At 37.9% G+C, this 25,620-nt stretch overlaps 1 protein-coding gene across 6 annotated transcripts in view; it reads left to right on the forward strand.

Annotated features, from left to right (window-relative positions):
- TAFA5 (TAFA chemokine like family member 5) overlaps positions 1-25,620 on the forward strand; it is a 436,718-nt gene that overhangs the window by 301,195 nt on the left and 109,903 nt on the right. The gene's annotated exons all lie outside the window — the stretch shown is intronic.

Raw genomic sequence — 25,620 nt, forward strand, 5'->3', positions numbered from 1 at the left:
ATTATTTAAGTGAAGGTTTATCCTTCTCCAGTAATCTATGTCCCTGTCCGTACTCAACTGGTTAAGGAAAAGGTCAGCAGAAAAAGAAGGGGGTGAGGGCAAGACTTAAAAAGTCTTTGGTGCTGAAATCCCGTAAAATAAATGCCTCTCTCTCTCCCTGTCCCCCTCCCCCGTCTTCTCCCCCCCCCCCTCCTCCCTCTCCCCCACCCCTCCCCCTCTCCCTCCCTCCCCCTCTCTCTCTCTTCAAGCTTGCTTTCTTCTAAAACCTACTTAAAAGAATAGGTTGAACAAGCAGCCTTTTAGAACTGGAAGACTTAAGATACTTATAGTGTGCTATGAACTCTTTCAGATTGATTGGACAATCTGTATGAAATTTCATGAGATGACCATCCATGCCATGGCTGCATGCAGGCCTTTCAGTATGTCAGCAGTGCTTAGGGCCAAGGTCGATCCCACCTAACTTCAGGTGTTTTTCAAAGGCCTCACTGTTAGGATCTTAGTCTCTTTAAACACCCTTTATCATCAATAGAGAGACATAAGAACCTCCAAAGAGAAGTTCTGAGTTGTGCAGTTACTTTCTATGGAGAAAAGGGTCTCTCTTCCTGCATGACAAAGGAAACTTGGTTGACTATGCTCCTCGTTTAGGGTAATCAGTGAAATGTGTAAGATCAGAGAGACTGCAGCAGGGATTTAGTGCAGAGAACTGAATGAATGCGCAAGCAAAACTTTCTAGTACATGCAATGAAGACAAAGTCTGAGCTGATCTTTCCACAATGAAAACAAATCTGCCAGTATGTCAGTGCTGGTATGTAGCACCTTCCTGCTATGAAACCCTGTATTTCATGAACGCATGTATAAAGTAATAGAAGTTTTTCCTACATATGCGGTTAACTTTGTGGGAGGAAATGACTAGCTGAATTACAGCAGGCTCTTAAGTTTTCTTTTTTAACTCTGATGCATAGGATGAAGTGAAAACAGCATTGCGGAAGAGCAGGAAGATATGCAGAAATCAACAGATCAGTAAATCACGAAGTGAGAAAAATCACAGGGTAGCACTGCTTCTGTAAAACTGCTAAGACACCGGTAAATTTGATTTCTGGGTTACATTAGTGACTCAAAGAAAATGCAGAAACACTGTTGTTTACCTACATTCTAAGCAGTGACTCTGCAATCTCACATATTAGTATTTTTAGTCGCTTTTCAGAATAGAAAAAAGCACTGTTTTCCCATGTTATATTTTACTCTAAACTTAACATACAATTACAATTGCATATTATCTTTGAGGGCCGTGTAATCAAAAGTGCTGAGATTACTATTAGAACCATTTTCTATTAGCCATCATCCCTGGAAACTTAGTCTGGACCCTCAAGAAACAAATTCTGTATTTTGCATCTTATTAAAAAAATGAAGAAAAGTTAAAATAATACAGAGTATACCTTCCCTTCGGTGCCGTACCCAGGCCTTTAACTTATATTAGTAGCTCTTTGCTCTTCCTACTGCCTTCAGTAGATTTGCATGTGTGTCATTGATTGAAACACCACAGGTATTTCAGTACAGAACAAGCTGGAATGGAATGTGCTTGTTCATTTAGTGAAAACTATTTGCTTCACTTTGCTACAGACAGCTAACAACTGGTGAAACTCAGCTTAGTCAGAAGAAGAAATATGAGACTAAACAGGTATGGGGCAGGAGAGCTGTGCTAATTTTATGATTTTAAAATAGATAAACCAGGATCCATTTCCTAGAGATCCTAGTTAAAGGCAAGTAGAAATTATATGAAACTGATGTCTTTTTGAATAGCATCAATTTGCAGTGATAAAAAATTTAAATATTTTTTTCATTTACATTGGAACACAGTTGCTTAGTGCATGTCATAATTGCAATTCTTACTCTTGTCAATCTTATTCTTTAACATAATATCAGTATTTGCACTTGGGCTGGTTTTTAATGATGCAATTTATGATTCTGACAAGCAAGTGGAATGTGAATTAGAATAATATTTGAAACATTCTCATCTTTTATAAAAACCTCTGTTTGCTTTTATGAAAGTTAGCATTAATGTAAATTGTATGATGAACAGTCATCATAGTCAGAAACCACTAATGTCTTGGAAATGTTGCTGAAAACTGTCCAAAAATGTATCTTAAAAAAAGAACAAGATCAACATTTCATGCAAGTCAAGGAAAATTTCTTTGACTCTAAAATCCAAGTGTATCTTGATGATCTTCTAGTAATTGTAGGTATGTATTTACCCCAAAAGGAAACTTTGAGGCAGTGTGTGGCAAAACATGCTATTGATTTACATGTGTCCTAACAAGGGTATCAGATAATTAGGTCATTATGTTTGACACAGAGAAGAAACTGCAAATAGAAACAGTATAACAATATAGGCTGTTATTTCTGGGAGCTAGAATAGATTCTGGACAGTAGAATTTCAGTAAGTGAACACATGGAGTTAAAACAGGTTTTCAGAATTGTATATATCTTTTGGGCTTTTTTTCTGTTTTGACATTTTTGGTTTTGGTAAGCCCTCCTACAATACTGTGAAGCACTTATTTTTTATTTTTATGAAACAATCTGCACAAACTCTGGCTGTATCGAGAAGTAAGACAAATCAGGAACTTTCTGTCCAATGTGTAGCTTCTTCTTCTTACAGAAACTTTATAATGCAGACCTGAACTGTGGAGGCAAATCATGTAGTTGCGTAGGGCATGAGGAATATTTAGATGTGTCTTGGCATGAAACTGAATACAGCAGAATTTTTTTATGAGAAATATCTTTTTTCATTAATAGAAAAGCAAAATTACATTAATGATTAATTAAAAGGAATTCAAGTTGCAGTGCTTAATATTCTCACAAGCTTCTGTGTGTAAGATACACTTGCAGGAGACGAACAGCGGTTTCTGTAAAGGACCATGCATCAGTAGCTACAGATTTTCCTGATGTTCAGTAAGCTGCAGGAATGCTGCACAGACTGTTCCTATGTATTCCTGTGTGTTAGTTTCCCCCTAATTTCAGCCTCTTAGCTGCCTTCCCCCCCCCCCCCCCCCCCCCCCCCCCAAGGAAGTTAGATTTAAGTAGGCAGCATGAATTAGACTTGGCTTTGATATCAGTTGTAAGTTTGCTAATACTTCAGTATAAAGGAGAAATAATAACAAACAGTGGGTAAATTTACTCTCTCATGGCTACATATGTTTGTAGAAATTTACTTAAGATAGATTGATAAATAGTTCCAATCCTTTATTCAAAAGAACTAGGTAATTTAATTCCCAGTTTTACTGCTTTGAAAGGTTTTTTTACTCCATTTTAGACCCTACTTGCCATGACATGTTTCAGGCTGGGATCAAAGCCATTTGATGGTCAATTCTCTGTTTTTGTTACGTGGCCGCTGATTTCATTGCCAGTCTCTGACAATGTGGACTGGAGCCTTGGCCAGTCAAAGATGATAGAAACTAGTTTATGCTCAGTAGGCAAAAAGTTGGAGCCAGGGTTTCGGAAACTTATCCAGCTGTCATAGCACTTCCAGGCCAATAATTTAGTGTGAATGTAAAAACTAAATAGCAAATAACATTAACTTTGTTTGCAATTCTTTTGTGTCTTTCACAAAATGCCACCAAGCCTGAACACAGAAAATTATCTGAGGGACCAGGTAGGACGGAGATGAGAAGGAAATAGCCATATGTGATAAACAGGTACCAGGTAGGAGAGGCTTGAAGAGATTGTGTCTAGATTAAAGGCTTTCAGAAGACGAAGTCCAAGGAACAGTATAACGTGTTGGAAGTAAAAGGAAAGAGATCTTCAATAGAGATTTTGAGGTTAATGAGGAAAGGAAAGGTGTTGAGGACAAACCAGAAAAAAAAAAAAAGAAAAAAATGGCCTCAATTATCTCTTTTAAAAATTCCCTGAGATTCTTGACAGAGATGGAAAGAAAAGCTAAAAGTGCAGAAGAGCTATTACAGGCCTATGTCTCCAAAAAAGAAAAGCTTTAATAGCTGTAAGTAACATTTATTATCTCAATTTTTAGTAGTGTGCTTGACATATACAATCAGTGATATCACAGTTATATCAGGTTGGCCTAACAGTCAATGCTGTACATGAAAGGTGAGCGCTCATTACTTTGCTTTTTAAAAAATCTTTCCAAGTGAGCTGCTTCTGATCAAAGACACATAATTAAAGAATTAAGCAAGTTTACATCTAATAGACTGCCTGCAGTTCTCCACTACATTTTTGCCAAGCAATAGTCTACTTTACATGATTGTCTATTATACTCATTAGGAGACTAAGCAAGATGATTGTGTTTCTCTGAGAGGAAAGTAAATGAAAGCTAGAAAAGGTGTGTAATGCTTTAATGAGATGAGTGTGGTGCATGCTCACAGCCTGCTTGTTTTTATTTAGCACATGCATCAACTTGTAAATTATCTTCAGCTTTCATGTGGCATAATGATCTTTTGCCATTTTGGTTGTGCTGCACTCAGTGGTTGGCAAGTCATGGAGATGGTTGGTGTTCTGGAAGAGGCTTCATTCTCCCTGACAACAAAAGTAACAGTGATTAGTTCAGCTTCTTAGTTGGGGCTCTATGCTGTAACCCAGCTTGACATCATAAAGGCAACAGTTTTTTGTGGGTTTTTTCCCCCCTTCTTCTTCTTTCTCTCTCCCCTCTGTCTCTTCTGGAATGCTTTCTGAGCAAATTCTTTGCCTGCAGAGGAATGACACATTCTCTTGCACTGGTTGATAAATATTTATGCCTGAGAACAGCATAAAGCTCTCTTTTGGATGCTTTCCCATTTTACAGTGTGCTGGCTTTTGGCCTGATCTCTGTATTTAGAAAACACTGTGTATACCTGCATGCTTTCTTGACTTAATTTCCTATTCCTAATGGGTCTACAGCCAGTACTGCATGAGAACCATAGTGCATATTGCAATATTTTCAATGAATTGTCAGGATACTTAAATAAAGCAAAATGAAAAATAGGTGGCTTCTTTTCTAGGTGTATAACCACATTTTAAGGAGACCTTTATAGATATGCCTGGAAAGGATATAGTACACAAAACATAAAAACATTTTTTAAGCACTTCAGTACGCTAATAAAACTGAACAACTATGAATGGAATTAGAAACAGCAAGAACTAGAACTCCCATGGCAGTATTAATTCAGCCCCACTTCACAATTATGTTTTTTTTTCCTACCCCTTTTCTTAAATGTGTTGCTGAATTTTGCTTTTATGCTTAGGTTTTCTTGTTAAACACTTTCTGTGTACATCCACTGAAAAATATTTTCATTATTAAAGAAATTGTTCTACCACTCACAGAACGTTGACGCTTTCTAAAAGCATTGGTTATGGAAGCTAACTTCCTTTTTCCTCTTTAAAAGGAGTAACAGTCTATTCCGGCTATAGTGGGTGTTCCCTGTCCTCAGTAAGGGACTTCTGGCAGGTGGTTCCATGAGAGAAATGCATACCCTCATGCTGCATACGTACATTGTGTGACATCGGGTGGATGGACACTTGTGAGAGAGACAAAGATGACTGGCTTCTATGCTGCATCTACCTCAAGGCTGAGTATATCTCTCCTTGAGACATGTATGAGAACAATAGGTCATGTCTGGTGTCTCCACTTTTCTGTATTATATTTGCTTTTGAGGTATTGGTATGTGCCCAGAAAGCTTGTCTAACTTCCTTCCTAGAAGGTACTGGTGTCTTTTGTTGCTAAGGCAAAGAGTATTTGTAGGTCGCCTGAGCATCTCTGTGAGTCAGCATGGATAGGCAGAGCTGACCAGGATGCTCCCCAAGCTTCAGACCACTGTTTGATGTCAACCAGCTCAGCTGTGGGGTGGATTAGGCTGGCCAGCCTTCACGGCTGCATGAGCCACATTTCAAGATCTCCATCTGGACAAGATCCAGAACTGTGTGCTGTGTGCTTAGTGAGGCTGCTTTGAGGGGTTATGCTGAAAGCAGCTCTTAAGGGGGCTGTTAAAATGTTCCTAAAATCTGCTCTGCTGTGGGGTAGGTGTCCAGCTCAGTACCGGGGCAGACTGCAGTGTTGCTGTCACAACCTGGCTGCTTCACTTTCTCTGACAGAGAATTTGGATTACCCCAAAGCCTTCATGTCAACAGACTGGCCACATACTGCAGTCCCAGCATGGGAACCAGATGTGAATTCCTCATGAACTGTATGTGGCTACCTGTTTGTCATCTTGAGATACGGCTGATCACTGACAGTGCTGTGAAAACTCTGTGATTATGTACCTAATGGGCAGTGTGATCTCTGTGTGTGCATATACACACAAACATACACATATACTCCTAAAAAATAGCTTACAGGATTGGGACTTTAGTAAAGCATCAAAAACTTCAACTTTGATGTAGGATATACAGTGTGGCCACTTGGGCAGGAACCTTCATGTCAGCATTTAGATTTAAATAAAATGTCAGCTGAACATTTGTTTTAATGTAATTGCTCTTATATTGTTATTTTCTTTGTTATTTTCCAATAAGAAAGGCATGGAAATTGTTTTGCTTATTTTAGAATTTAACCATCCTTAATTTGGGGTGGCATTACCATTTTACTGAGACAACTGGTTGGAGTTGAGGTGAAATTCCAGCTTTTTTATTTGTTGTTTTGCTGGGTGACTTGATTTCTAAGATTCATTTACTTTGGAAGAGCAGGTTAATAGGGCAAGAAGCTATCAGTGTATGCTGTAATAACAATATTGTTGCAGGAGGAAAGAAAAGGATTTATTTAGAAAATGAAAGAGGAAGAGATTAAGTTTTGAAATATGTAAAACAACAAAGATTGGAAATACTTTAATATTACTAGACCAATTATTATTTTCTCAGGCTTGCATTTTTCCCTGTGTCTGATGCAAAAGCAGGGTTGGTCTATTTCTTTTTTTTTGCAGACTATGGCTATGTGTTTCAGTGACTCAATTAAAATTTGCCTCATGCAAATTGTTCCAGGAGCAGATGTGCCTACCAAGCTGGGCAGAGAAAATGTGCAGCGAGGTCACAGAGAAGATGGTTCTTCATTACGCTCTGCCAAAATCTTAGCAGATCATCACTGAGCATGTCCAGATGTAAAATTTCAGTCACTGTCTGTTTTATTTTCGTATTGTATTTTTCATTTCCTGCATTCCCATCTCTACTGATGGGTGAAATCAGTTCTTCCCCGTCAGCCAAGCAAAGTATCAAGTTGCAGTCTCTTGTTGATTTTGGCAATTCATTTTTTTTCTGGAAAGAAAATAGGGTAGATGCATTGTGTGTGTGTTTTTAAATCAGGACAGTGTCTCCTATCAGCCAGGCTGATACTGAGGGGCTGAGGGAGATGTAGCTATGGTATAGAGCAATCTGCACATAACGTGCTATGGTTGCTTCACTATAAAGCTCCATTAATCATGTGTTTCCACCCCTCCCAATCACTGTGTCTCATCATGTCAAATTAGTGACTGTCAGGAAGACATTTCTGGGGGTTTTTTAAATTACTTTTGGGCTGAGAATGAGCTTTGACAGTTTAAACTGAAGCTGAATTTTTTGAAGTCATTAAAATCTGGAAACAAATGAAAACCTTTTAGCAATTTTAAAGGGTCAGTGATGGCTTAAAAAAAAAAAAAAAAAAAAAAATCACTTCTTCCTGAAAAATAAATAACTAGATATCAGCTAAAATTATAGTAACTGCAAAAGATCTGAGGAAAAAAAAAAAGCCCTTTTCAGTTTCTTGTCTTTTGGAACCTGGTGGTATATGATATGAAATGCTTTCCCTGCTTCTTTAGGGGTCCAATCTTCAGGGGGAAAAAGAAAAAAAAGACAAAAATTAAATATAACCCAAAATATAACATCATGCGCTTGCAGAGTTGGTAGAAGCAATGGAAGTGTCCACTGTATTTTTAAGCCATTGTTTAGTTTTTCACTTCAAGTAAAAATTCTTGTAAGTAAATAATTGCACAATGGAGATTTTACTATTACCTCATGACATTAAATCTTCCTTGTAGGAATTCTCAGTTCTAATATACGTAGTCTTTCAGGCAGCCCCAACATTTTTTATATGCTGTAAAATATCTCAAAGGAAAATAAATGGGATTTGAGACATTGAAAACCCTGCCTGCTTGTATTAGGAAAGACATTTTTCATCTTCAAATTTTATGCACATATGACCTAATTAAGAGTGTAATATGAAATAAATCCATGGCAGTGCAGATGTTTTAGTTGCAAGAGCAATAGCTTGAGTGATTTCCTGTAGGTTTTTAGAAGAATAAATGTGAATCTCAGACATTGGTCATGCACTCATTTATACTGGCATAATGTATTACCACAGGAAAAAAATGCAAATAAGCAGGGAAACAAGCCTATACACTTCCTGACTTTTGTTCTATTGTTTGCTTGGTTTTTTTCAGATCACTTAATATTGATAAATTTTAGCTCCCTTCTTGGCTGAGATGCATTTCATATTGATTGAATGACTATCCATTGAATAAAAGTATCGTTGGCAGAATTTCTAGCTAGATACCTTGCTGTTTATTAGAAGACAGGCTGCTTGTATCTGTCAGATAAAGAAAAAGCCTCTGTGTTTCCAATATAGCTTCATCCTGGACTATTATTTCTTCATTAACTTGTTAAAAGAGAAAAAGGATCTATGAAGCTTTTTTTTTCCTCCTCAGGCATCCATGCACAAAATGAGAATGAGCCAAAAGGGAAAAGAGAGAGAGTGAAGGGAAGAAAAGGAACAAGTGAGCAGGGAAATTAGTAAATCATAAAAGCCAGACAGAGAATATCAGTATTTTTTTGTATTTCATCCATGCTTTCAAAATCAGGAGTGACCTTTCTGAAAGCTGAAATGAGTAGGCATCTTCAGCAAGGTTCATTTGAGGAAAAAATGGGCAGTTAACAAAACACAGTAGCAGTGACTATGCAATAGCTCCTCAGGGATTTCTGATGAAGTCAAGCAAGATAATTTTATATTATATAAAGAATATTAGATCAAATCTTTTGGGTCAAATATCTTAAGACTCTTATCAAGTATTTTTTCCCCTGTATGATTGTAGGATGCGTGACTGATCACCTTTCTTATAGGAAGCTAGAACTCAGATGGTTTTAAGAAGGGCCCTTAGGGCTATGGAGCTGTTTCTGTTTGACAGTCATGGGCTGGATTCCCTCATTTATATTTAACTGTAATCATCAGCTTTGAGAAGAGCTTCTAATTTTAAACACATGGTGCTCCCCTCACCCCCTCCTTTTGTCCTCAGGAAAGCTGTAATTTGCTTGGGTGCATCTCTACTTTAACTATCAACACACTTGAGCCCCACAGTGGGCTTCACACATGAAAACTGTGCTGCCCAAAACTGCTACCTTCTTGTCTTTCTGTTTTTTTGCTATTGCTTTTTTTTCCCCCTTTTTCTTTCTTTTTAAAAAATGACTTCTACCTGGATCTCAAGTATCATCCAAACCAGATGGATGTTGTCATTAATGACCTTGATAAATCATCATCACTTTACCATGGTTATGATGATACTGAAATATCTTTCTTACAAATTTATATTAAAGTTGAACTAATCAATGTCTAAACAATAAATTAAAAATGCAATGAATTGTTATTTTTCAAACTGATAGAGACCCAATTAGATGTCTTTTCTTGAGCTATATATGAATTTAAAAAAAAAAAAATCCTTCAATATCAATTTTTCCTCTAGCAACATTTTATTCAAACTTGTCAGACACCCACTTCTTAATTAATTGACTGCATATCAGTAAAAGGTTATGTGTAAATAAAACTTTACTGGAAAATTATAACATTTGCTTAGATGTCTATGTATTTAAACATCAAAAAGCTTTGTAAACTGTCTGCCTTTACTCTTAGTACAATGCTAACCCCAGAGGGAGGGAAGAGTGAAGGGCAACAGGGTTTGTTTGTGTTTGTACAGATTGTTATCCTTTTAACAAAGACCAACACAAAACATACAAATCCATATGTTTGGAATTGTTGCTGCCACATTAATTATACATGCGCTCACAGCGTAACACAATGCGAAATAATCTAAGATGATATAAAAAAGGAATTTCAGTATTGGCATCTTCTTTAGTTAGTAATCCCGAATCAAAGATGACTTTTCTAAGACTATCTTTTGCTTAACAGCCTGTGAGAAATACCATTAAGAAAACATTTCCCTAGTATTAGTTTCACCACTAGCTCTAAGAGTGTATGATGTCAACCACAGAATTACAAACCAGAAGTGAGATTTTTCAGCTTTGTGAAACAAGTTCATTTATTTGATTTTTTTTGGCAACCATTTTGTGGTGAGGCAGATAATTTCATGGGTAAATCTGCCATGGAACCTAGATCTAGCAATATTCAGTATTGTGATAAACCTACCTAAATTTTGGTATCTTAATGCCTAGTCTGTACTCAACAAAGTCTAGAGAGCCATTCAAAAAAAAAAAAAAAAAAAAAAAAAGCCTTCATTTGATCAGGTGAATAACTCTCTAGACTCTTTGAATGGCATGGACAAAGGGCTCTGCTCAGTTACCTCTTGATAGGCACCTAACACACCTGAGATGCTCTATAATGTCAAAAGCATCAACCGGAGGCTGGCAGTTTTGGCAGCAGACTTGCAGGAGATCTGTGCCTTTTTGAGTCACCAGCTGGAGGCTAGGCAGCCTAAGAGTACTTCAGAAAGCACTAGATACCTGTGTGTGAGCAACTGAATAGAAGTCTGTACTCAGGTGCCTACATTAGGCCTGGAGTTTAAGTCAACTTTAAATCTGCCTAAATTTGGATGGTAGTGAGGTGTGTAGTTCTGCTCATGGTTACTGTTGGGATCCTTGATGTTTGTTTCTTAAGACAGTCCAGTAATAGTCCTGACAGTCTGAAAATAAGCAACCATTCCCTCACCTGCGTAATATAGTGAAGCCCTGTGGTTACCTTAGTCTCCCATTGATAGTCAAACATATGTTTTGTAATATTGTTCTGCCTGAGGTGAAGCAACATTTTGAACCTACATCTCTCAGGTTGCAGGGAATTCCTCAGTCTTTGGACAGGGATTGTTTTGGACTGAGGTTGTCCCAGTCCTTTCTGCTGCAGATGTTCCACTTGGTAATTTTTTTATTTATTTTTTTTTCAAATAGTCATTCAAATAAAGAAGGCTACAGAGAAGATGCACATGTGTGTCTTACAGTCCAGATCCAGGCTCCACTTCATATTAGCGTGGGAACTTGAAAACAGGGATCCTACTTCTTTTTTGACTCTCCCTCCCACAGAGCCCTTGGCTATTGTGTATGTGCTAACAAAAAAGGTCACAGGTGGTCTGTTTCTGCTGCCAAAGCTGTTTCAGTGTGTATGTTTTACATACACTTACTTGAGTGTGATAACATCTGAGGTACAAAAGAAATGAACTGGCTGATCTGCTGGGGTTTGGTGTATCAAGACTTAGTTGTATGCAAGTTACTCAGCAAAAATGTTGGCCTCTCTAGGGCTTGAGATGATTATGGGATTAGGGAATAATTTAACAGGACTTTTGAGCATCTCACTGGCATTTAAGCCGATCTTGTTATGGATTTAGGCTTAATTCTGCAAAAATACGTACATGCATGAATTATACTGAAGCTTCTATTTCTGCTTCAGCTTATAAGTCCCACAATACTTAAGCAAATAAATAAGAGATACATGTTTCACTGTCTTTGAAGACCTGGTCTGTAGACCCTGATAAATTGCAGACAGATACAGACTTCTGAAAAATAATCAATTAACTTGAGAAGTGTAGGTACTCAACAAAATTGAGCTACCTAAATTAAGCATAGTGCCTAATTATGTAATTAACTGATTACATTGAGATTGCCCCACCTCTAAAACATTATTCTGAAAGACTCCTTTTCTTGGTTTCCCCATTGGTAAGAATAACATGCTGTTTTGCTGTCCTTCAGAAATATTTAACTCAGTTGGTCCTTTATAGAGCTGTATAATTGTATATCTGAATACAGTGACAAAATGCCTGTCTGCAGAGATGTACAGGAAACTTTAAATGGCTGTACCAAATGTCCTTGAGGTCTTTCCACTGATCAAAGTGTTACTTGTATTTGTTAGTGGAGAGAATTCACAACATACATCATTAAACCTCATCATCTGTCTAACTAAAGAAATCATTTAAGCAGACAGAAAGTGTTCAGCTTCTTCATTGTTACTAGGGGCAATTCTTATTGGAACCATCATAGGGTATCCACATGCCTGAGAAATTCATTTTACTGTCAAACAGCATGTGTAAGTGAAGTAGCATTTTCTTGTAAAGATTACTGCAAATTGATATAAATTAAGGTCTGCTTTCTGAGAAGAACGAAGTTAATCGAAGTGGGGTTAAAGCTATAGGTTCCTTTCATTTAGTAGAGGTGCTTCACTGATTTGTTAAATAATGGGTTATTTGATGTACTGTATGGAGAGTGATGTAGGTCACTTTCAGCATGCAGTACTGCAGATTTAACAAAAAAAAAAAAAAAAAAGGAAGAAAATACCAGTGCTTTCTAGCTTCCCAAATACCATTTAGGAATATTTGTAACAAACACATCCCTTCTACCCCCTCTTCCCCAATTTTTTTTTGCATTATTTCAAGGCATGAGTTTCTTTTATATCCTTGCCTTATTTCATAGCCCTAACATGCAGTTAGAAAAACCTCTTAGGAAGGTGGCTTCTACTTTCTTTCTTATCAGAAAGTACGTTATCACCATCTCATTTGACCAGCAGATTTGTTTTGAGTAAATATGAGCCTCAAATCTTTCATATGACATTGAATTATATTTCTGTTGATGGGTTCAGAATATTTAAAATTATATTGTTCTTCTATGTGTTTTGGTTGGTTGGTTTTGTTTTGTGTTTTTATGCTTGCAGATTCCATGCATTTCTGTATATTTTTGCTCTTGAAAAAGATCCTTTGATGCTTGTTAAAAGAAACATAATGCCTGAAGACTCTGACTTTAAAAGATTATTGCCTTTCACAGGGCTTTTTGTAAGTCACCAGCTTCTGTTCAAATCCAAGTTATCATGTGTAAGCCTCAAAATGCACCCATCTGAACTGATATGAAAAAATGAGAGGTAGTTCAATGGCTAAGAGAAAACAAGGGTGGGTCTCAGCTCTCAGTTGAAAACATCTGTATTGAGGTATTTGAATTCAAGTATCTACATTTTGACAGGTGTCTAACCTCCCATTATAGTTGATAGAGCTCTAGCATTTGATTTAGTTGTTCACTCATGGGCATTTCTTGCCAGGATAACTGAATGTTCAAAACAATGGGGTTGGTCTGGCAGGTATGAGACAAAATGTGCCAGACTTGTGCCCTTCAAGAGTGTCAGAGGGAGGGTAGGCAGAACTCCCTATGCCATTTCAGAAGGCACAGGATGTCTTTGTGTGAAAAATGAAGCAAACCCTACTCTAGCCAATGGAGCACAAGGAGCAGCTGCTTTTATCTAATATTAGGTGTCTACTTTAAGGTGAGCTGAACTGCCTTGAACTACTTGTCTGTGTTGATTACATTTCCACTGATTATTCTGGAGTTTTCAATACCATTTTCCATCTAAAAACCACAAGTAGGCACTGGATGCCACACTGCAAGACATCACAGGACACCATTTCTGTTAATGCAAATTTGTACTTCTGGTGACTGTTTCGGCAGAGAAACAAAGGCTAGCTATAGGATTTTAGCATAGAGACAAAAGATGACACTGGAAACAAAACTTCCCTCTAAGAAGGGTGTCTGTACCCAGGTAGATGTTCAGATACCTTAGTAAGGGTTATAAAGGACTTTGTCAGCAGTCTCATCTCTTTTGCTAGGTAAAGAATCTAATTCACATAGGAGTAGTCTATAGAATCATAGAATCATTCAGGCTGGAAAAGACTTTTAAGTTCATCGAGTCCAACCATTAACCTAACACTGCCAAGTCCACCATTAAATCATGTCCCTAAGTGCTGCATCTACATGTCTCTTAAATACCTCTTCACTGAGAATCTGAATCATCGATGATGTCTACTTCATTCTGTTCAAGAACATGCTTTGGCTAAGTATTTGGCTGTTTTAAAATATGTAGTGTGAAAAGTTATATGTTAACTGCACTGATTTTCCTGACTAAGTAGTATATTTACCATGAGAAAGTAGGAATTTGCTTGTACAGTCAACCAGTTCACATTCAAAATTAGTCATCTGCATACACAATTCTTATTGTAAAGGTTACCAGTGGAAACATTCTCAAATGATTTTTTTTTTCCATAATATGCTATAAAGTACCAGTAAAAATAAAATAAAATTAAAAGTAGCAATATTTGTATATATGTGATTTTAAAAAATAATGAATAAACAGTTTGGTAAAAACAAAAAATTGAATTACAGGTGCCTGTTTAAATGACTTCCATCGGCTAATTATAGACTGATTTATTTTAAAATATTTCTTATCTGGACAAGTATTCACTGTCAAATTTTCTCTCATAGCAGTGTAATGAGGAGTTGATAAAGTCTAGCTTGGAATTATAATGTACTTTTATACTATGAAACAAAGGAACTTTGCTATACACAAAACCTTAGTCAAAAACAATTGCCTGAGAAGCTGCTCTAGCTTATTGCCTGAGAAGCTGTTCGGGCTTAAGTATGTATTCATGCATACTCATATCTGATGGCACAAGAATTACAGAACATTCTTATCTCTTATAAGGAGATTGTAGAGATTAATTAATTATACTAACAATTTCTATCAGGTTATATAAAAATACTTCAATTTGCATTAAAAAAGTTAAAAATTGATATATCTAACACTGTGCACAATGCATTTCCTTTTCCTTACTGTTTAAAAACATTCTTGTTCAAAACCACTCAGTTTTGGATGCAGCATGACTCTAGCACATGGTGCTTTATGGCAGAAGACTCAACATTAGGCCTATCTAACTGAATCTACTTTTTCATTAAATTGTTTCTAGAAAGCACAGCCTATATAGTAGACCACCACTGTAGCTGGTTTCAGGCAAAGTGATACTGACTGTAAATGGCCATTTTAATCTAGGCATCGGGAAAGCTAACACGGTTTGAAAAAAGAATTTACTTCATCAGCTAAGAAGGGGTTTGCAGAACGTCCATGGAGAAATTAGTCATCAGAAAAACCTGCTTTGTGGCAGTGCCACTCGGTTCCTGGGAGCTGAACGGTTGTCCCAAGCCTTGTGACAGAATGGACATTTCCTATTTCCCCTCAGCTGACCGAGGGGTGAATTGTATCCTCCTCACTGATGAGCGTTCAGCACCTCAAAGTATTCCCATTACCCACAACAGATTTCTGGCTGGCTTTGATGAAGGCCTGAAGTGATAACAAGATATAATGAGAAGTGATTGTTGTGTTCATTATGAAACAAAGTGCATTTTGGAAAAAGATTCCATACTCACCTCAGTGTGAGGACAGTCTTCCCTTCTTTGTTCACAGCAGCAGAGTCTTACTGTGCTGTTTCATTACCACATTGTGACACAGTGTTAGGATTCACAGTACATGCCCTAGTTTTCTCTCCCTCTGAAATTGTATAGCAATAGTCATGGTTCACAATAGCTACATCATCTCATTTCATCCATTGAAATATCTCATTGCTTCCCTGAGATCATGGACAAAAACTTCCAACTCAGATAAATATAAAGAAGGATTAATCACACGATGAGAGTCGACAAAGTTAAGCATATTTTTCCATTAGTTGCAATGATTCTGGCTCAATTGTGTGTATTAAGATTCAGAAACTAGGGCAGAAGTTAGGATCCCTCCATATTTATGTGTAGATATGTAGGTACTTTTTCTTCTTGGACGTTCCTCACAATATGTGAATTTTACCATGTTTAATGGATAAATTCGTATACTCGTATATCTGTTCAGAGACTGGATTGTCAATTCACCCAATAGCCAATAATTTTATTCACACACTTTCTGGTGTGTGAAAGCAAAACACTTCTTTTTCTGCAGAGAATTTGGTAGGGTTATAAAAAGTAGTCTTCCTGTTACTGAAATTATTTACTTAACATAAGTCAAATCCTTGAATTGCTCTTTAGTTTTGTATGCAAAGATGCAATTTAATTTGATGGCATCTCACCTAGGACAGATCAGTGAAAAGTGTTGTTCTCCCTCCCTTGAGTACCCATACATGAATTTGAAAGTAAGGATATCCAGTCAATCACTCCCCAGCAGCCACAGCTCTTACTCCTTTCTTATTTCCTTAGCACTTCCTGCTTCTCTCCACCTTCTTCAGTGGCTCTCCCCAAGTCTTCTGCATCTGATCCAAAGCTTGCCTCTATTTTTAATTCACACTACTCTGATTTTTGAAGGGCATGGGGAGAGAAAAAGCCTGTCCCACCAAAGTTGCCTTCATTTTGTAATGGTCTAAGAGAAAGCTCTTTGAGGAAAGATGTTGATATGTGTTGGAGTGGGAGACGGTCCCGGAGTAACGATGGAGTCTCAGTATGAGTACAATCGTTCTCCTTTATTACAGGGTTTACAGGGTTTATATAGAAAAAAGCGATAGCACGCGCTAACAACAGCGTTATTATTGGCTAAGCTTCTATGTCCACGCGTCTTGAGCATTATTGTGATTGGAGCAGCGCTTTGTTCACGCGAAGTGGAGACTCGACTCTTACCAGCTAAATTTCCGCTTATTCTACTTGCAGCACCGCTTGCTTCCTTACATCTGGCTGGTCACAGAGAGTCCAAGGTCACCTCCTTTGGTCCTAACTCTTGCTCAAAGCCTGGGTTGCTCAGTGGTATGAAATCGTGTCCCTTCTCGCTCAACCATGTTTCCACAATTCCCCCTTCTTGTTTTTGAGCAATCCAGGCTTGGTCAACTATCTTCATCATGGCCTTTTTAGCGCAACTAAGTGCTACACACAGAAAAATACCTAAAATTACAAAAATAATTAGAATGCGTAAGCCTTCAGTAAGCAACCCTAACAGCCAAGTCGGCAAGCTCCCAAAAATGCTACTTAGCCATCCGTCAAGAAAGCCATGGTCCTGACAAATCTGATTGGTATGTGTCTTTAACCATTGCAACTGCTTATGTATGGATTCACTGTGGTCAGACAGATTCATACAACACATACCTTCAAAATCGTCACAACCATGTCTTTGAGCCAATAATAAAAAATCTATTGCTGCTCTATTTTGTAAAACTGCGTGAAGTATGCTCTTTTGATCATCTAAAAGTGCTTCTAACACTTCCGTGGTAGCATTGGCTTGCTTCTCTGCCCAGCAAGCTAGTTTTCCTAGTTCATTTAGCGCTCTTCCTGCAGCTGCACCTGGAATAAACAATGATAAAAACACCCGTTCTGTGGGGCTAAGTAGGGTGACCTGATCATTACAGTCAGGAGCGAGACCCGTGACGCTTCGCTTCTGACGACCAGATATATTATTTCTGTTTAAATTTTTCCACCAATTTGGTTTGGAGCCAGCAATGTTAATTTGCCCAAATAACACGGTCCGCCAAATACATTCTTTGGAATTCCCTGCCATGCTCTATCGCCACATATTAAAAAGACATCAGGTGGCAGGGCCTTGGGCGTGCCATTGTTCCAGATGGGCAGACTGCCTCTAGCTTCTCCTCCAAGGACTCCCAGTTCCTGCGGCCGTGAGGTGTCATTTGTACCACAAAAGCTGCCTATGTCCATATAGGTGTAATAGGTGGCAGCTGAGGTGATATTTGTCCATCCTGACCAATTATAAGATTGATAATAGTTCAAGCCAGTGAGGCCAGGTCCTCCAAAAATTATACAGGTTTGGATTCAAATCTGTGAAGTGTTACCAATGCGCATTGAGCCTAACAAGTTCAATACTTGGGGGTCCCACAGTAATGTGGGGTTCTAGTTATTCAAAAGCAGAGCAGAACAATGACTAACACTTATTGTGGCAGTACAGTTTGTTGTACTATAAGTGGCAAATTTTTTTGCTTTTTTAAACACCAAATTGGCCCAGTCTCCACGACTATGCAAATAACCAGGCTTCTTGTAAAATTTTCCAATCGTGTGGTTCCCATTTTGCAGTGCCATTTTCTTGCACTACCGGGCAAGCTAGAGGTGGGGCACCTCCCAGGTTGGCGGCTGCACCCCACTGTCCTTCTAGAATAGCGTCTCTTATGATGCCGCTCCATCGTGTAGGCCTTACTGGTGCTGGTGGGCCTACAGGGCAAGGTGGGAGGTTGGCTTCTTATTGTCGTAAAAAGGGGTTTGTTGTTGACGATCCTTGTTTTAGACACAGATCTAAATCATCGAGACGCTGTAAGACTGTTCGTAGTAGTTTATCTGTATTTTCTTGGAGTGTTTTTTCATGGCCACCATTAGGTGGGGTCACTGGAGCGGTAACAGTGGGTACAGAGGTGGAGCCGAGAGCGGGGGCCGACATCCTTCTCTTCCCAACTCAGGAGGCGGACGGGGTGGCGCCGGCCACTGCTCCTCAGGAGTTCCCTGGGGCACTACTTCCCCGGGGCACTACTTCCCCATGCGGCTCACAGCTCTGCCTCGGTCTAGTGGCGGCAACTTCCACTTTTTCAATGTGCTGCGGTGGGTCCAGTGGCACTTCCGCTTTTAGTGGGATCGGGACAGAGTCAACACTTGCACGAATCTCGGCAACCGTCTTACACATAGTCCCGGTCATCCCTTTTACTGCAGGTAACCCAAAAAATTGTGCAAAAGCCCCGGGCTTAGGATCATTGTCTTTAGATTTCTCTGGGGCTGGCTCAGGAGTTAACATTTGGGCCACGGCACAGGCTACTTCCCGTTCTGCTTTCACGGCTTTCAGAGTCTCTAATACTGTTCGCCATAACTTGTGGACAGCTTTTATTTCCTTTTCATCTTTCTCCTCTCCAGTTATAGTTTTCTGCCACATTATCTTCCCGAATTCACGCCATTCCATAACAGAGAACAACAACAACAACATGTATGTGTCTTTAAAGCGATCCCATCACTGTCTTAATTTAATCAACTTGATGAGTTGTTTTACCGTTGTCTTGATCCCTCTCTTAGAGAGGATACTTGTGAGCAACATCGCTGCAGCTTCTATTTCCATTGCTGCGCCTTGTCCTCTGGGAGACGAGAGGCCACCTCGAACTGTGTCTGTTCTGACTATGCACCCAAGCAGCACTCCTCCCAGGCATTTAGTTTCCCACTCCCCTCCTCTCACTGCTTACCGCAGTCTCGGAGAATTCAGTCGTGCAGAACCATCCTCTGCTACCAGATGTCGGAGTGGGAGACAGTCCCAGAGTAACGACGGAGTCTCAATATGAGTATGATTGTTCTCCTTTATTACAGAGTTTACAGGGTTTATATAGAAAAAAGCGATAGCACGCGCTAACAGCGTTATTATTGGCTAAGCTTCTATGTCCACGCGCATTGAGCATTATTGCGATTGGAGCAGCGCTTTGTTCACGCGAAGTGGAGACTCGACTCTTACCAGCTAAATTTCCGCTTATTCTACTTGCAGCACCGCTTGCTTCCTTACATCTGGCTGGTCACGGAGAGTCCAAGGTCACCTCCTTTGGTCCTAACTCTTGCTCAAAGCCTGGGTTGCTCAGTGGTATGAAATCGTGTCCCTTCTCGCTCAGCCATGTTTCCACAGATATGTCTTCCCAAGGTACTGGGAATGGCCTGCCTGAGTCCGTTGGCATTCACACTCACTCAGGCAGATCTTTCCATCATTTCTAAGCATTATTGTTTATAATTGCTATTTAGCTATTGAGAGGTAAAACATGTCTTATTCTTAGAGGAATGTCTGTATTTGCAAATCAGAACAAAAGTAGGTTATAGTTTATACTTCGAGTGAAAGCCACAGGTAAATTAGTTTAATTAAGATGACAATAGCATTTGGGGATACTTGCAATAACTGGAGAAAAACAATAGGTGATATTTTTTCTAATTACTAATATGTATATTAATATTTTTTTGAAAAATTATCAAAGTATTTTAAGTACTTAGTAATTCTGTTTACTTGATTAAGATTCTTTAGGAGACCAAAAGCAAAGTTTTAAAATAAATGACAACCACTGTGATTTGACACCAGCTCTGTGGAGGCATGCAAAACCCACCGTATGTATTAGTTCATTTCAGGATGCATGAACTACACAAGTCAACTGAGGCCCTTCCATTCTGAATCAAGGTAAACTACTAAAAATGCCCAACGCTTGTTTTCGTTAATGATTTAGCAAGCCCCCAAAACAACATCAAATGCCATGATTATGAATCAAACATTCTAATGTCAGGAAAGGTAACAACTACATCCTTTAAGTGATGGCGGCCATTGCACATTACCTTTTCCGCAATACCTCTTCCCTGCTCACTATAAAAAGCAGAACATAGGAAGCATTTGATAAAAAGCAGAACATAGGAAGCATTTGATAAAAAGCAAGGGATTTCAGGGGGTGGGGTGGGGGAAGAGTAGCCTCAAGGCAAAGGCAGTGAAAAAAGATACTGGATGATCTTCCTGCTAGTGCTACAAGGTTGTAGATATTGCAAATCATTTAATCAAGCTTTCCCACAAAGTGACTGGTGACAGTCTTAGGTTATTTGTACCAGCCTCAAGAAGTACATGACACTTTTTTCAGGTGTTTCAGCTTATCTGCCACTGGAAGGATTCTTGAGTTTTATAAGGCAATATCCTGCTGTGGTTACAGATCCACCTGGTCTTTGTTGCCCATCTGAATCCTTCCTGTGCTGAGTTCTTGCAGTATCTTGTGCCAGTTTTCTCTCTTTGAGATTTCAATAATAAGAACAGTAAATTCTGAGGAAAATCCTTCTTTGGAATGGGGCTGCTATCCTGGGCCATGAAAGAGCTCTGCTCAGAGATCATTAATATGTAGGCAAATCATGAAGAAAGGGAACATGTTCAGCAAAGAGTATATCTTTAGAGAATTTAGCAGCCAAACTCCTTAATTTCCTAAATAAAACCAAAGATTTTTTCCACGTACAAGGGTGGGTTGTTTTTTGTTTGCTTGTTTGTTTGTTTTTCCCCACAAAACATCTCAGACATAGTTATAACATCTGAACCCACTATCAATTGCCTGTTGAGGAGGACATTTTTCATTCTTAATACAGAGGGCATAGTTTTTTTTCTTTTCCTAATTTCCTTCTCAGATACAGTGGAAAAAATCTTTTAAAAGTTTCCAGACCCATCAGCCATAGGCAATTATGCATTAAGGAAATCTTCAGGTTGAATTTTTTTGTTTAGGTGTTATAACAAAGTATTTTATCAAAATAGTAGATTATGGAATACATCACAAATATCCATAGCTCTTACTCTGGGTCATCATAATTTGAGATATTTAAATTTATTTTGAATTGCAGAGTATTTTTTTCTCAACCACTTTGACTATCCATTCCACCGCAACCAATAGAACATAAGCAGGGCTTTTTTGAAAGGAGATGAAATTAGTTGTTCAGGTAGAATGATTTCACATTCTCAGATAGCTCAGATAGCATCTCAGACAGAATTCCACACTGAGGGAGGAAAGCTTGGGGAGGAGGCTAGCACAGGCTTTTAAAGTAAAGATATAGAGGGAAATTTGGAATACATCCTATGTATATATATCAGTTCAACACTAGGTGGAATTACCACTTGCTTACAGAGGAATTTTACCTTGCTGTTTGAAAAACTCCTCATTTTTCTTATCTTTCTGAATTCTATAATCAGATAAAAGGCTTAGGATATATTGTGGGGAAGGAAAGTCTAGATTAGCACTGCAACTAATGCTGCCTCTACTGCAGACACCTCCTGCTGCTAGCTCTTTACTTCCTCAGTTGTCTGTTCTTGAACTATTAGTAGTTTCTTCAGTATTATAGTTAGACACAGTGAGATGCCAGAATTATTCAGCTGACTCGCTGGTTTTCAATTTGCGTTCAAAATTAAAACGGATTTTTTCTCTCTTTTTTTTTTCTCTGGGAGCATATATTCTCATTTGTAAATATTTGTGTAATGCTTAACAAGTAGAAGTAAATCCAAGTGTTCTTGTGATTTTCCAGCATAATTGAGTTAGTTAGGGATTCACTTTCTATTTTTCAACTGACACTGCAGACAAAGTTGTATGTACATGTCTGGTTTTTATTGATATACTTTATGCCAGTCAGAGGATCCTCTAGCTTGTACAGACCTCCAGTGTATGTGCTAGACGGGTAAAAGCATGCTATAATAGCACCACTGTTTAAAGGATTGATTGACTTAAATATACCAATATTTTTATAAGCAAAAATGTCTTCTGGTATAGGCAAGGTTCAAGTCTCTGGTTTTGACAACATTTGTGATGTCATTGACATTAGCGAAACTACCAGGATATATAAAGATAAGCTTTCATAGGATGGAAACCCAAGTGGAAATGTTTGTTACTTGTACGTCAATACAGTTTAAAATCTCCATGTTATTGTTGTCTGCCCGATACTAGAGACTTTTTTTTTTTCCACTTCTTTGTCATTCTTATCGTGTTTCAATAGAAGTCATGAAACACAAAGAAATGGGCCGAATTCACTTCTGTAAAACTGCCCTAGAGCGGTGTTTCCAGGGAATGTGGACCATTAAGTTTTCACATTATTACAGTTTCTTTGAACTTCTTTCCTTTAATGTTTGTGGTTTCAGAGGCTTGAATTGTTTTTTGCCTTTATTTTTAAGGATGCATTGTCCAAATGATGTAATGGGCAATAGCTTGAACTTGGAGTTTGTTGTATCCAGTAACAATAGCATACTTTAATATTGAAGATTGGGATCAGAGAGCAGTTACTCTCCTTTTAAATGTGAAATTTTGAGACAGTGTGGAGTTGTTTGTTATTTACTTTCTGGGTAAAATCCTCTACCTATTTAAGTAAACAGGTGTTTTGGCATTGCCTTCAAAGGGATTAGACTCTACCAAAACCAGACAAAAAAAAATTAAGAGCACTACTTTTGCTTGCTGCCTTGGAAAATGTTCATAAATTCTAGGAAACAACAGTTAAAAGTATGGTTTTGATATATCCTTATGGCATTAATAGTAAGATTGGCATCCTGTTATGATTCTACTATCATTTAATTAAAAAAATTGATAATTATGAACTTTTGTCATAAATAACCATCACAAAAGACTAAAGGTGATTAGTAAATGTCTTTGTAGATTTGTGTATTATCCACACCAGAATAACTTCATTTGCAGATAAAAGTGTGCCTGCTTTTCACAAAAGATCGTAAATTATCCAGTGACCTTAGCTGTGTGCAGAAGCATTCTTCCAACTTTCAAGTAAATTACCTTCTTTGAAAAAATATTGAGGCCATATCATCTATTTACCTTTGATATGATATAATCTTAGTTATTCTTTAAGGTGTTGCAAATAGAATCAAGATGCAAATAAACACATTGCAAAATTGCGAAAAAGCAACTGTTGGTAAGGAAGTTCTAAGTAGTTTAATCAAGCATAATCAAATCCTAATCAAACAATGTAAGTCAATGCAATAGCCAGCATATACATAAACTCATTTCCAATAGGAAATCTCCTTCACAATGACCTTACTGTTATATAAACTTATACTGAAAATTTCTCACTGCTTTAACTTAAATGCTATCATAAACATTGAAACATTCTGACTTTGATGAATCAAAATTATTCAGAATATTTTGCTTTGCAAAAAAATTCTGCTTCCTATTTCTTTTATTTAAGTGTTGATAGAAAAACAGATTAATGTGTTTGGGGATTTCTTAGAACTGCTGTGAAGCATCACTAAACATCACTTCTTTGGAGCAATCCTATCTGTTCTATCTTTTCCTATTTCAACAGAAAAGAACCTGATAGGTTTGGGGTTTTTTTTAACCTAAGTTACTCCTTTGATTAGAAGGCTTATAAGACCTATGGACAGTATTCTAGTTTTGTTAAACAATGTAAGGAGTAAGTTGTTATTTATTCTAGTGCCGCATAGGATTCTATCACATAATGAATGAAGATTAAAAGAACAAAATCTTTTTTAGTCAGTCTAATGAAAGAAAAAAACCCAACTCACTAGCTTGTAGTCTGGTAAATCACCACTTTGATTAGAATGATTTTTCTCTTTAGGTAGTGCAAACTACGATTGATTTATTTTTGGCCATTTGCTAAGACAAACTGATGTAGCACTCAATTGCAGGTAGGAAAAGCTTTTCTCTTTCCCTCACAGTTAGTGGTGAAACTGTACCAACAAATTAGAAACCATTTTAGGGGACTTTTAGTGGGAAAAGATATGGATGCAACTAATGAGCCAACAGTAGAAAAGAAATAAATCATGATTGGTGATTTAGAGCTATAACATTCGCCAGCTACAGAATAAGAACTGGTGATTCTTCTTCAACCTGTCTTTTTCAGGACTCTTTCTCTGAAAAAAAAAGAGGCTGCACCTTGTAGAACAGGATCCAATGTCTTCAAAATATGCATAGATCTAAAACTACATTATGATACAAATCAAGGATAAAGTTGGGTTATTATACAACAAAACAAAGAAAATTCTATCATGAAGAACTCAAGAAAAATTAAATGAAGACTGAATTTATAAGGTATCAAAATCGATACTTACTAAGACCATGCCTTTTCTGTCACATACCTGTCTTGTTTTTAGTCTCCAAAAATGTCTTTGATTTTTGCTAAAGAAAGAAAAAATATTTTCTATTTAATGAAAAGAATAGCACCAGACAATTCTTTCTAGTATAAATCTAGGAATGCACACTATATTTGAATTACTATCAGAGGTGGGAACCAGGGTATGTAAGTCAAGACTGTATTCAGTTCTTTTAAAATAAATGTTCAGACAGTGATCCTGTCTAGCTAAGTTAGACAGTGTACAGTATGAGAAACCAGTGCCAGAAATTTCTGTCCTCTTGCAATCTCATCTCTATACTGAATAGAGGCCCAAAATATCAGGATCGGATCTTTTACAAAATAAGGCAGCAGCAGCTCTTACCCACCTTTCACTTAATAGTAGTTGGAGTACTAATCTAAGAAGTGGGACAGAGTCAGAGTCTTCTTCAGCCTGATAAGTTTTGAATCGGTGGCAGAAGAGAAGGTACTATTCACTAGTTTCTAGGGCATTGTGGTATGGTAAAAACATTTACTATTTGTACCCTATGAAACTCAGCTGCTGTGCTGTCATAAATGCTGGAAGGCAAGCAGACAGAGGCAGGTAGGGTATGTAACTCTCACCCACTGGAATAGAAGGGCATTTTTAAGACTTTCAGTGGATCTAGAAACCTTACATCTCCCATGGATCATTCCTGCTATCACTGGATACAAGCATACATAAGATCAAGATACTCTTTGGGTATTTGCATCCAGAACAAGTACAGATGAGATGCATAGTGGACTAAAGCATTTTCAGTGCAAATCTGCCAGTCATCCTCATTTACTATGATTTACTTTACGCTGCAGGCCAGTCTGAGAGCCTACAAGCTAAATTCTTTTTGGATGGAACTCAGCTGGAAGATGAGTTCCATGATTGCATCTAATGTGGTCCAGTTATGAGTGGATGTCCAGTGTGTTGAGCCAGGATAGATCTAGTCTGGAGTAAATCCCTAAAATCCATGTATGGTTAACACTGGGTTCTTGGCACTGATTTTCTTCCTCTGCAACCTTGATCCCTTGAGTCTTACTGACTTTTTTTATATAGATACAGCATCTATG

The sequence above is a fragment of the Accipiter gentilis genome, chromosome 11 (assembly GCF_929443795.1).
Source record: "Accipiter gentilis chromosome 11, bAccGen1.1, whole genome shotgun sequence".
Classification (NCBI taxonomy): Eukaryota; Metazoa; Chordata; class Aves; order Accipitriformes; family Accipitridae; genus Astur; species Astur gentilis.